We start from the raw sequence: 11,923 nt of genomic DNA, 5'->3' as shown, positions 1-11,923 counted from the left end.
TACCCCGCCATACCATGCAATTATATCATATTACACTGCCATATGATGCGATTATATGACCGCAAGCCCGCCTACCATTATATGACTCGTTTGCCATTTTCATGATGCAAAAAGATTATGTTTAATACAGCGCATATGTTTAACACATTTCTTTGTTGTATGCAAATGTTTCATTTCCTTTTGCGCATATATTTCCTTATGAAATATTGCCTTTCTTATTTCCTTTGCGCATGTATTTGAAATATTTCTCATATTGATCATAATCTAAAGTTGTATGTGCACATATATTTCCTTTTGAAATATTTCTCATAATTTTAAACATGACCTTCCATGTCTAATGTTTGGATTGTTTGTGCAGGTACCATCATGTTGCACTCATTTGATCCCTTTTTGCTTTTAAGGAAAAATACTTAGGGGTATAGGCTTAAAGTCATGAATATGGAATGAATATAGGATGTACAAGGTTATAGTTAAGGGTTATAGGATATGAGACTTAGGATAATGGGTGAAGATAATGGAAAATATATATACTTCAGGTACTAATCTCAATTTAACAAAAACTAAAAATTTCTAAAAAATTTTTGAATTCACAAGAGCAAAATGACTATACTTGTACTTCCCTGATAATATTGGATGATGTCTACTATTCTTTGCAAGCTGGATGAAGTCTTTTGATATGTCTTAGATGGATTGAAAGATATAATTATTTTCGCTTCATGTTCTTCATGCTTCATTGGTTCTTATTCTTGAATTGTTGGCTGTTGTTCAGGTCCCTCTACAATGATTTCATGACTCAGGTCCCAACTGTCATACACATGTTTATGCAATATGTAAATGTTTCTACTAATATTTCAGGTCTCTTTGTTGTTGTTGTTCAGGGCCCAACTGTGAACAATACAAGTTCTGTCATCAATTCAGCTACACAACTAAAGTTCTCGTGCAACCTTCCCCCTTGCTTGATATATGACTTGTACTCAAATCATGCTTATGTGGAGGATGTCCTGCAAATCAAAGTTGTGATAAAAATCGAACAAGAAAGTGAATTCATACAATCCAAAACATGTTGGTTTTCCTCTATGAATTCGTGTTTGCTTGCTACCAGTGTCATGGTTTTCACTAGCAAACAGTTTTATTTTTTTTATTGTGTATTTTTGTATATATTTTTTATTTTTTATTTTTTAATTTAATTTAATTTTTATTTATTTATTTTGTAGTCTATTCTTAATTCTTCTGTAGCACTAGAAGATGGCTGGGTTTGGTGTGCCATTATTTTTAGTTCTGTTCCTTGTATCAGTTGTTTCATGAATTCTTCTTTGTCAATAGGCCTGTTGTAAACTTTGAGCCGATGTCCATTTACCAAAAATGATGTGTATTCCTGGTCAATTGTCTTGATTTGAACAGCTCCATTATCAAAGATTTCTTCTATCTCATATGGCCCTAACCAGTGTGTTGTGAATTTGGCCTTGAAATATTTGAATTTGGAGTCGAACAGTAGTGCCCAGTCTCCTTTGTTGAATGTATTGTTCTTGATGAATCTGTCATGCCACTTCATTCGTTGTTGTTGTATCAATGTTGTATGTTCTATTGCCTGCTGGCGATGTTCATCTAGTTGATTTAATTCCATTATCTGCTATTGTTGTGCTTCAAACAGTTCCAGTCCTAGTTCGGCTGCCAATTTGTATGTGTGTATCTAAAATTCTATGGGCAGTAAGACCTCTTTTCCATACACTAACTGGTATGGACTGAATCTAGTTGTGTTTTTCCATGTGATTCTATATACCCATAGTGCATCCCTTAGTTTTTCTGACCAGTCCTTTCTGTTCAACTGTACTGTTTTAGTCATTATGTTCTCTAGGACTTTATTTGTTGCTTCCACCTGTCCATTTGCCTAAGGATGATATGGTGTGGATTTCCTGTGGTTTATCTTATATTTTTCTGTAAGATCTCATACAAGCTTTAAAGTAAACTGTGCTCCTTGATCGATTACAATTTGTCTTGGCACTCCATATCTTACAAATATTTCTTCAAAGAGGAAGGCAACTGGTGTATTTTATATTTCTTTGGTGACTGCCTTTGCCTCCACCCATTTGGTGACATAATCTGTACATACTAAGATATACCTCTTTCCATTTGATGGTGGATTTATTGGTCCCACAAAATCTAGAGCCCATCGCTCAAATGGTTCTATTAAAACTTGTGGTGTGAGTGGCATCTCATATGATACTATTGGTCTCCCTATTCTTTGGTAGCTATCACACCACTTGACATATGCCTTGGAGTCTTTGAAGATTGCTGGCCAGTAGTAGCCTAATTGTAGCACCTTGTAGGTTGTTCATTTGTCTGCAAAATGACCACCACATGGTTCATCATGACATGCTTTTAGGATTTCTAATATATCATCCTCTCTCACACATTTTCTTATTATTAAATCTAAACTAGTATAAAACAAATTGCCATTTACCCAACTATATCTAGAACTTTCTTTAATAATTTTTCTTTTTTGTTTCTTGGAGAATTGTGTTGGAAATTTCCCAGAAGATAGATAGTTTGCTATGTCTGAAAACCATGGTGTTTTTACTACTATTGCAAAAAAATGTTCATCTAGAAAGTTGTCCACAACTGGATTTGGATCATTGGGTGAATGTATTCATGACAGAAAGTCAGCCACTTGATTTTCTCTACCTGGTCGATCTTGAATTGTGATGTTAAATTCTTACATTAACAGTAACCATCTTGTTATTCTCCCATTGGTGATAGATTTATTCATCAAATATTTTATTGTTGAATGATCTGTATGAATAAATACTTGGTATCCTATTATGTAATTGTTGAATTTATTTACTGCATGTACTACAGCTAATGTTTCCTTTTCTGTGACTGTATAGTTCAATTCTGTAGGTGTTAAGTTCTTGCTTATGAAGTATATTGCATAATTGAACAGATTCTCTTTCTGCCCAAGTGTGCACCTATTGTAATATCAGATGCATCAGTTGAAATATGAAATGGCAAAGACCAGTTTGGTCCAGTATGTAAAATAATTCAGCTGCTTCCTGATAGTATTGTTTTTGTTGGGTGCGGTTGTATTATTTCTTTGAGGATGATACTTGAACAACTGAAGGGGAGTCTCCCATACCTCAATCATCCCCTTTCATCTTACCCCCTCTGGTAACTATATTTATATTAGTTATGGGAAGCGATTTAACAGTTCGTGGTTCTCCATTAATCAAATTAGTCCCCCTCTATCTTGTTCTCTCTTCCCATTTTACAATAATCTCGGGACAATCCTCTATGGAATGTGCATTGACCCTGCATTTTGAGGACCAAGGTCTTCTGGGGAGCGAACATTCTCTAGCAACATTCCCCTCTTGGTCATAATTATATCACCTTACGGGACCTCTCCCCCCTACTCTTCCTCCTATCACAACTCCTCATACCCCACGACCAGATTCGTTGACTTTGAATGTGGACCTATCTAGCCACTCTGCTAAGGCATCTAATGCTCTACACTGGTCAATTTGATGTGTTGTGGATGCACAAAATTCACAATAGTTGTTATTCGGTAGATTGGAATACTTTTATAGTATTGGACATACCCACAAAATATGTTTTTAATTCCTATAGACTTCACAATAATCTTGTGTATTCTAGCTTGGGAAGGCACCTTTCTTTTCCACTACTACAACTCCTATCATTGGAGGGGCTCCTGATGATCTTGCAATTCCCCCTGAATTATTGGTGCCTCTTAGCCTTGGGCATTCAGTTGCAACATGTCCTTCCACAAAGCAATGTGTAGACCATATGTTAGGTCTAGCTAGTTGAATTGGCTCTAGGTCTTTCAGTTTTTCCATTAAATTGGCGATCTGATTTTGGAGTCCCATGATTGACGGGTCTTGCAATACCATCCCCCCCGATACTGATGTGGGTATCCTACCATGGATTCTATCCACAACGCTTGTTCTAAAGCATCTTGGAGAGTTCCAAACTTTTTTTTTGTCAATGGTGTTCTTATAAGGGGTAGGGGCACTTTAATGAACCAATCTCTCTGATGATTAGGATCTATGGTATAGCTCATCTTACCACTAGCATATTTAAAACTCTAAATCAGTTCCCAAGCTGTTTCACCTTCCTTCTACTTGATCTCCTATAATTCCGACAATCCATGTTGATATGTTTGTGGTACCTTAAATTATTGAACGAGCTCTCTTAATATCATCTACTATAGGATTTTGGTTCTGTTATAACCATTTTATAAACCAACGTTGAGTTCTTTCCCTTAAGGTGTTCTGGAACTCAATTGATTTGACATTATCTGGCATTTGACAGACTCTCCATATAGCTTCGCAAAGGTACCAATGTTATTCTACATCTTCATTCCCTCTACCAACAACCTTAGGATATCTAGTAAAGGATCCTGCCATGTTGATCCGAGTGTGTGCTAACAGCACAAATCCTTGGTTTTTAGGTTGCTGAGATCCTTGTAATCCCAAATTACTAGCACTGCTAGTTCCACTGCTATTGAATGTATTAAAACTTTCCTTATACTTTTCATGCACACTGTGTACTCGTATTGCTTTAATTAACTTAGCAACAAGTTTATTAAAGTTATTGTAGAGAACTAGGGGAAGTTCGGGGTGAACACTACTTGTACTTCAGGGATTCTACTGCTGAATTCTTGCGGACATTTAATATTTGATGAACAATATTCTCATGACATCACACATCTCACCTTCCATTTCCTCTCTGTAATTGTCACGAGCACTTCCTTCCAGTACCTTTCTCACAACTTGTAAGGGAGAGTCCCTATCATTATGTCAACTTCTATTTGTCCAATTGGCATTCCTGTCTTGTTGTGCCTCTTTATCCATTCCCTTTCCTTCTTCTAAGCGCCCTTACACTGCTCCTACTTATTGAGGTCCCATAGGTCTCTTTTTCAGCATTTGTACTGCTCTTTCCTGCCACTTTTCTACTAGTAGCACTCTCCTTTGCGCTCTAATATCTTTAGTTCTCTACAATCCTTCTACGTCCATTCGTTTAGTAGCCTCTACATTTCCCCAAACGGTAGCATCCTCCCCTTAGGGCCTTCCCCCAGTACTTGGGTTTTACGCTGCCATGGTTGTTCCACGTAGAGGTAGAAGTTCTTCTTCCACCATGAACATCTTAATCCACAAAGGGACTTTGCCCACCAGCTTCCCTCTCAACCCTGACTTAAGCATTGTGTCCGCCCTTGAAAGGGACTGATATTTCTCTACTGCGAACTCAAATACGTATTTGTCTATGGTATTCTGCACCCAAAAATCTACCACCCTTGTCAGATTGATATCCAAGCATCGAAGTGATTAAAATTCTGTGGGAACCCAGTCGCAATGAGCTAGTGCCATTCCTTCTGGCTGACTTTGTGCTTTTAGACTCCATAACCAATTATACAAGTCTTCTGGGAATTTACAGCAGAAGATCCTATATTGATCACTCGCAACCTCTAAGTATAAAATTTCTTCACTCACTTTAGAAATGGGTCGGCTCCAATGAATAGCCTGCTCTGATTCAAACTAATCTACTCTTTTATCCCACCAATCTTGAATATCCCTCTTAAATATCCTCGACACCATATTCCAAACCAGTTCTTGTAATTTCAGGTCCCTGCAAAGTAACCACTTGTTAACACAAAAATGACCTCAGGGAAAGACCCTAAGTACAAGCATAAGGGATCAACAATCATTCGTTGTAGTCTAGGACAATGCTAGCATTTTCACCTTACCACGAGGGCTAAGGAGTCTCACCCAAGGCATGTCGAGACCGAAATTAAGAAGGGTTTAGTATAATGTCAAGGATATCTTAACCATTTCTCTATATACAGTTCAAAGAATGCATTAAGCGTAACTAAATATCATTATTGTGATCATTATAAGATGATAAAAGACTCGCAATAAAAAATAAAATAAAAAAAAAAAAAAAAAAAAAAAAAAAAAAACTTTTAGTAGGCCCATGAATCATAACCAAGTACACATGTAATACCAAGCAACTAGTCTGATTTCTCATTCATATTAATCCAACAAAAGATTCAATACATTATACATCTGGCACCAAGCCATTACATAATACATGAAATACCATGGTTCCAAAATGTCTAGATCTCAATCTGATCCCTATTCCAACCTCCCTGCAACTGTCCCAATCCTCTGATTAGGTTCCTTTGTGTCACAGACCTCCTTAGATACCAAACCCAATGACTTGTTTCTCCTTATGGTCTTTCTCTTTTATCCCCTTCTTCATTTCTTGAACTACTAGTTTCATATGACTTTATTTCCCCTAGCTACTTCCATCCTCCTCTTTTTTCGCTCAGATGCTTTTGCTTTCTCCTAAAACCTTATCGCAACTGCCCCACGACTACATAGTCTTGTCTACTTTCCCATCTGTGCTTTCCGCAACTTGATCGTTGCTCTTGCCACCTATTTTTCCTTCTTTGTATCTTCAAAACTTTCAAAAATCAAATCAAAGGCCCCAACAAAGATGATGTTAGTCCAGTAACCTACTTCCATTGTCGATGGATATCTAGAAGGGTTGAGAACTCTTGAGGGGAACAAGGCTTCATATTTAGCTGATAATTGAAAACAAAAGCTTGAAGAAGTGGCATAATCTGAGTTTTGAAATCTGTAATAGTCTTTAGGAATTTACAATGACCACAAGGCTTAAATAATAATTGTTAATTCAGCTCAAGACTTTAGATAATTGTTCAACCCTCTTTACAAATTATGCACTATCATCTATCCAATTCATCTGTTGCACTTCGATATCTCGAAATGTATCCTCTTCATAGTTTGAAGGAAAATTTGCCTCCAAAATAGGTTGGGTGATAGAATTAGCAATAGAGAATGAGATATCTTGTGCATCATTAACCATTTTTTTGGCTAAACACATTATTTCCTTCCAATTTCCTAAAAACAATAGATTTTTGCATTTCATCAATCCTAGGTGGGCTATGATGTACTCTTTTCTTATTAGTCTACCACTCAAGGATATCATTTAGCCTTTGTTTAGCCTTATAATACTGACTTCCCATGTTATCCAACTCATCAACCAATGTAGAGCTCAACTAGTGTTACATCTTAATCAATCTTTGTTTTTCACAAAATATTTGTTGCTACTTAGCAAGCCGCATACTGAGTTCAAGAGCCTCATGTTTGAACTTAGTGAGATTAAAAAATTCAACTTTTTCTTGTTCTAAGATTTGCTGCAATTATTTTAACTGGTCATCTCTCGGCTTGATCTCTTTAAAGTGCTGACTCTTGACTAGATTTATTTGAGCTTGTGGTGCTACCTCAGACTAGGCCACTTGTTGTTCCAGTTATTGTATCTTGTAATCCTTCTCTTACACAATTGTTTTTGCATGGGATGCTTTATAAATAGTAGACGATGCATATACCCCTGGAAATTGAACCAATTCCTAGAACTCTTTGTGTTGAGCTATAGAATGGCCCCTCCAGATTACTTCCAAGGTAGTAGACTTAGGAGGAGATGCTTCACTTTCTGCATTCCTTTTCTTCTTTCTCTTCTTTATTACTACCTTATGTTCAAGATTATAAAATATTTCAATAGGAGGAATTTCCTCAACATTGAGTTGAATATCTATAGTAGGATGAGCAAGGATAATTTCCACATTGACCTGAGTGTTAAGTGGAGTTTTAGCAAGGGGGGCAAAGTCTGTGAGAGTAGCCTTTGTAGATTCAGGAGTGACATGAATTTTATGTTCAATGATCATATTTGAAGCATCAACTCCAAGATCTTCTTTCTCCTTTCCTATTTCTTTTTTAGCTTCTAGCTTATTTAAAGATTCCTGCCATGCTCTTTTCATATTAGTGAGTATAGGATTCACTGAAGAATATTACTCTATTGAAGAGACCCACATTGGTGTGGAAAATTGAGGCATTGTTTGTGATGTAGAATTGATGGTTTTCTCAATAAAACCATCTCGCTCTAGAAGCTTAAGAATATGCATTGGTAATGAGGCCATTTCAGAATCTCTATAAATAATGAAGTGCTATGAATTATCTAGCGAAAATTGCTTGGATTTATAATAGACTGGTTGATAACTTAGGGCCTAGTAAAATAAATCATCATATTAATTTTTCTCATGAATACAATTTTGTATATGTGTTTCATTGGCTATACATTGGGCCACATTAGAAGGGTCAAAAGCTATGAAAGGGATAGTAGTGAGTTTCAACTCATTCAAGGATAAAATATCCTTCTATGCATGTTGATAATTAGCAAGAGAAAAAAGGCCAACTTGCAATGGGAATTTAGTCCAAAATTTTTGGAAGCTCTTTTAAGCTCGAGGGTTATTCCCATATTGATGGTTTGGCAAGAAATTTCTCTTGATAGTATTTTATTGATGACATAAAGAGGAAGAATTGAGGATTACATTTCTTACCCAAATTTTTACATAGGTGAATAATTCCTCGATGAAACTGGCTCCAATTCACAACAAATCATAAAGAGCGACGGTGAACATTCATGGGATTTTTGAGCTAAAAATAACTTGGTAAATATATATCTTGATCAGATGGAAAATATGATAAAAGTGGTCAAAACAATTCTCCTCCCAAAGAATTTTATGATATATGTGGATGGGAAGAGGGCCAGTAAGTGTTCACTTTCATCCCATGTATGGAAAATTAAGGAAGAAACAAACGACATCCATAACATATCCCAAAATGTAAAAAGGTGGCACACTATCAACAATTTTTTTCAAACGGAAATAAAGAATATGCTTAGCCATATTATTTGATAAAATTTGAGCCCAATCAAAGACATAGCCATACAAGGCATTCTCAATAAGAGGGGCCCAATCCTTTGAGAATTGTAAGTTATTTTGTTTGGCACATACATGACAAAGCAAGGAAGAAAGATAGAAAAAGGGGGATGTGAGGGAAGCAACTGCATACTGGCATGGAGATTATTCTTTGAACTTATTGGAGTTACACATCCACCCTCTAATAATTTGAGGTAACTTATCCTTGTTTCCCTCACATTCTTCCTTAACAAATTGCCCCACAAACTGTGCATTATATTCAACCTGGGGTTTTGGTAAATGATACATACCACGAATGATTTTAGTGCTTAAGGAGCCAATTGTGATGCCTTTGCAAGTAAAAAAAATCCACTCACTGATGTTGACTTCTTCCACTACCCAATGTATCATATACCTGTATGGTAACAACCTTGCACGTGCTATGACCTTCTGAAGGTTAGAGCTCGAGTCATCACTAATTGTCATTGTTGAGGACTTTAAACCACCTCAGTCATTTATTGTTACTATTGGTGCATCCTCCATCTCTTCTAATAATTCTTATTCAAAAATATCATAGATGGTATTATAAGATTTTGCACTAGAATCCATAGTATAGACTATATAAGAGAAGAGAAATGTATCAGGAAATTTCTCATTGATTTCCTATCTGAAGGGACCAACTGACACTTGAACAAAATCATTCTTTTTTCCTTTTTCTATAGTGTCCTATTGATGGATGTTGCACTTGAAATTGACCTGTAATGGAAAATACCAAGGGTAATGGGAATTACCATGAACAAGGTATAAACATGAATAAAAGAGATTAAATCAATTCTCAAGAGAGATAAATATGTGTTAAATGCAGTCATAACACTACTATCTATAGTAAGCATGTAAATTGAAACAAAGGCGTGACTTTAATTTTAGTATTTCATAACAACGAAAAGAAGTTGAGACAGATGTCACATTTAAATAGGGTAGATTTGACAGTTGGCAACTGATGTGTGTTCATATGTCATCCCATTCGAGGAATCTTAACAGGTATAACCAAGTGCTTATATTCTACCTTTACAATTGAGTGGGTCGATGGTGAGTGGGCCTATTTGGGGTATTGGCATGTACAAGTAAGGGTTCGCTCAAATGAAAAATGGGTTTTATGAGTCAGCTTGATAATTAAATCTTGGTTTAATGTTTTACATGGAAAAATAACTACAGTAGGATGATGTTTCAAAAAGATGAGTTATCGTAAATGAAATAGATGGGTCCCATCACTATTTAGTTGTCCTACTGCCTTGAGACTGATGGTTTCAAAAGGTTTCAATGCAAATTATGTAGGCTATAATCAGCGAGATGACGAGTATTATAACATGGAGGTAAGAACCAATGAGAATTCAAAGTACATGCCTTTGCATGGGCCCCTGACACTCATCCCACTAAGGGAAGCCCAAAAGATAAAATAAACAAACACAAAGGAAAGGATCAGACTTTGTGGGTCGGGCCAAGTGCTAAATAGTAATGAAGTGAGTGTGCTTCCTTTTTAAAGTGGATAAATAATATATATAATTGAGGCTAAACTCCCAAATTTAGTAAAGTCTTGGTTGTGATGGTTCTTAAATAAAAATGGTTTAAATTGTATTTATTTACTAATAAAAGAAATCATTAAAGTATAAAAAGGTTTTAACAAAAGTGTAACTTCCTCCTCCCATATCTACCCACTTTCACCAACCTGCCCGGGGTAAACATGAGATAAGGGCTACTATTATAAGATCCATTTACCAATCATTTACCAATGAAAACATGATAACAGCCATAACTTGGACCTGTCATAAAGCATGCTTATAACCAACATATAACCAAATAAATAACAATGATACAATAACCATTAAAGTGACATAATAAAAAGAAATTTTACTCATGGAATACAAGAGAAACTTAGATCTTATTTACATATGCAAAAACCAACCAAGCCAAGTACTTCCGAACATAGATTGGGATGAACCAAATCTTTCATTCATCCAATTACCTATGTGCCATATTTCAACCATGAATGTAGGATCTCATGGTAAAAACCAATCCATAAAAATCCAAGGGAATATAGAGGTTAAACCACCTCCACCCTCACACTACCATGATTTCACCTAAACTAGTCCTAAGATTATAAAACCAAACCTATCTTTGATGCCTCAAAATTCCTTCACCATCCCTTAAGAAAATTTTGTGTCTTGACCTACTTGTTGAGGGATTCCCAGATAAAACCATCTTCACCCCCAACCCTTGGAATTTTCCTGAGACCACTTCACCTGGATCTAAAACCTTATGGGAATCAAAACCTCAACCAAGAATGAATCCAATCACACAATGACTATTGAGAAATAGCAAGACAATACTAAAACCATTTTCAAAACCCGAAAAAACCCAGGCCAATGACAAAAAATGAACCAAATACACACATGTATATACCATGCATGCCAATTTAAACCAACTAGGAACCATCCATGCAACCTGTTACTTGCAAGTATTCCCGTTGAAGCCGCTTGATCCAACCTTACCTTGCTTGATCCTTGCTTTCCTTCGATTTTTGTTGCTTTCCTTTTCCTTCCTTTGTTTGATTTCTTTCCTTCTCCTCTTGGTTCTCTTCTCCTCTTTGAGACTGATTCCAAAACAAAACTGAAAAAGTGACCCAAACTCATGCTTTGATGTATTTTTATTATTGATGCCTCTAAGTTCTCCATTTTCCTCTATTTTTCTTCAATTTCCTCCTCACATGAAACTTGTGACCTTTCACCTTCCTTTTCTCCTAATTTCCTTTATTTTCATAAATAAAATAGCAATAATTCCATTTTACCTTTTCAAAGACTTTGCCAATGTATTTTCCAATTTCCCTTTAGCCATAATAAACAAAAGTGATGCCCAGTAGGATTATTTTCCTAACATTCATCTTGGAATTATTTTTCCTTTATTAACGTTATTACATGAAATTTTAACCAAAGGTTGTTATGAAACCCTCGCCCTTAGCGGAACATCATCATCAGTGTTCAATGACACCTACAACCAACAAAACTGCTAAAAAACCAAAATATACTACCCATGGAGATTTATAACCAAGCTTGTTGCAATATTTACAATGGAAAACCT

Source organism: Pinus tabuliformis, chromosome Q, assembly GCF_031772625.1.
Source record: "Pinus tabuliformis cultivar Carrire ecotype Pingquan chromosome Q, CPIR1, whole genome shotgun sequence".
NCBI lineage: Eukaryota > Viridiplantae > Streptophyta > Pinopsida > Pinales > Pinaceae > Pinus > Pinus tabuliformis.
The sequence above is the reverse complement of the archived record's forward strand: the minus strand, read 5'-3'. Positions refer to the sequence as shown.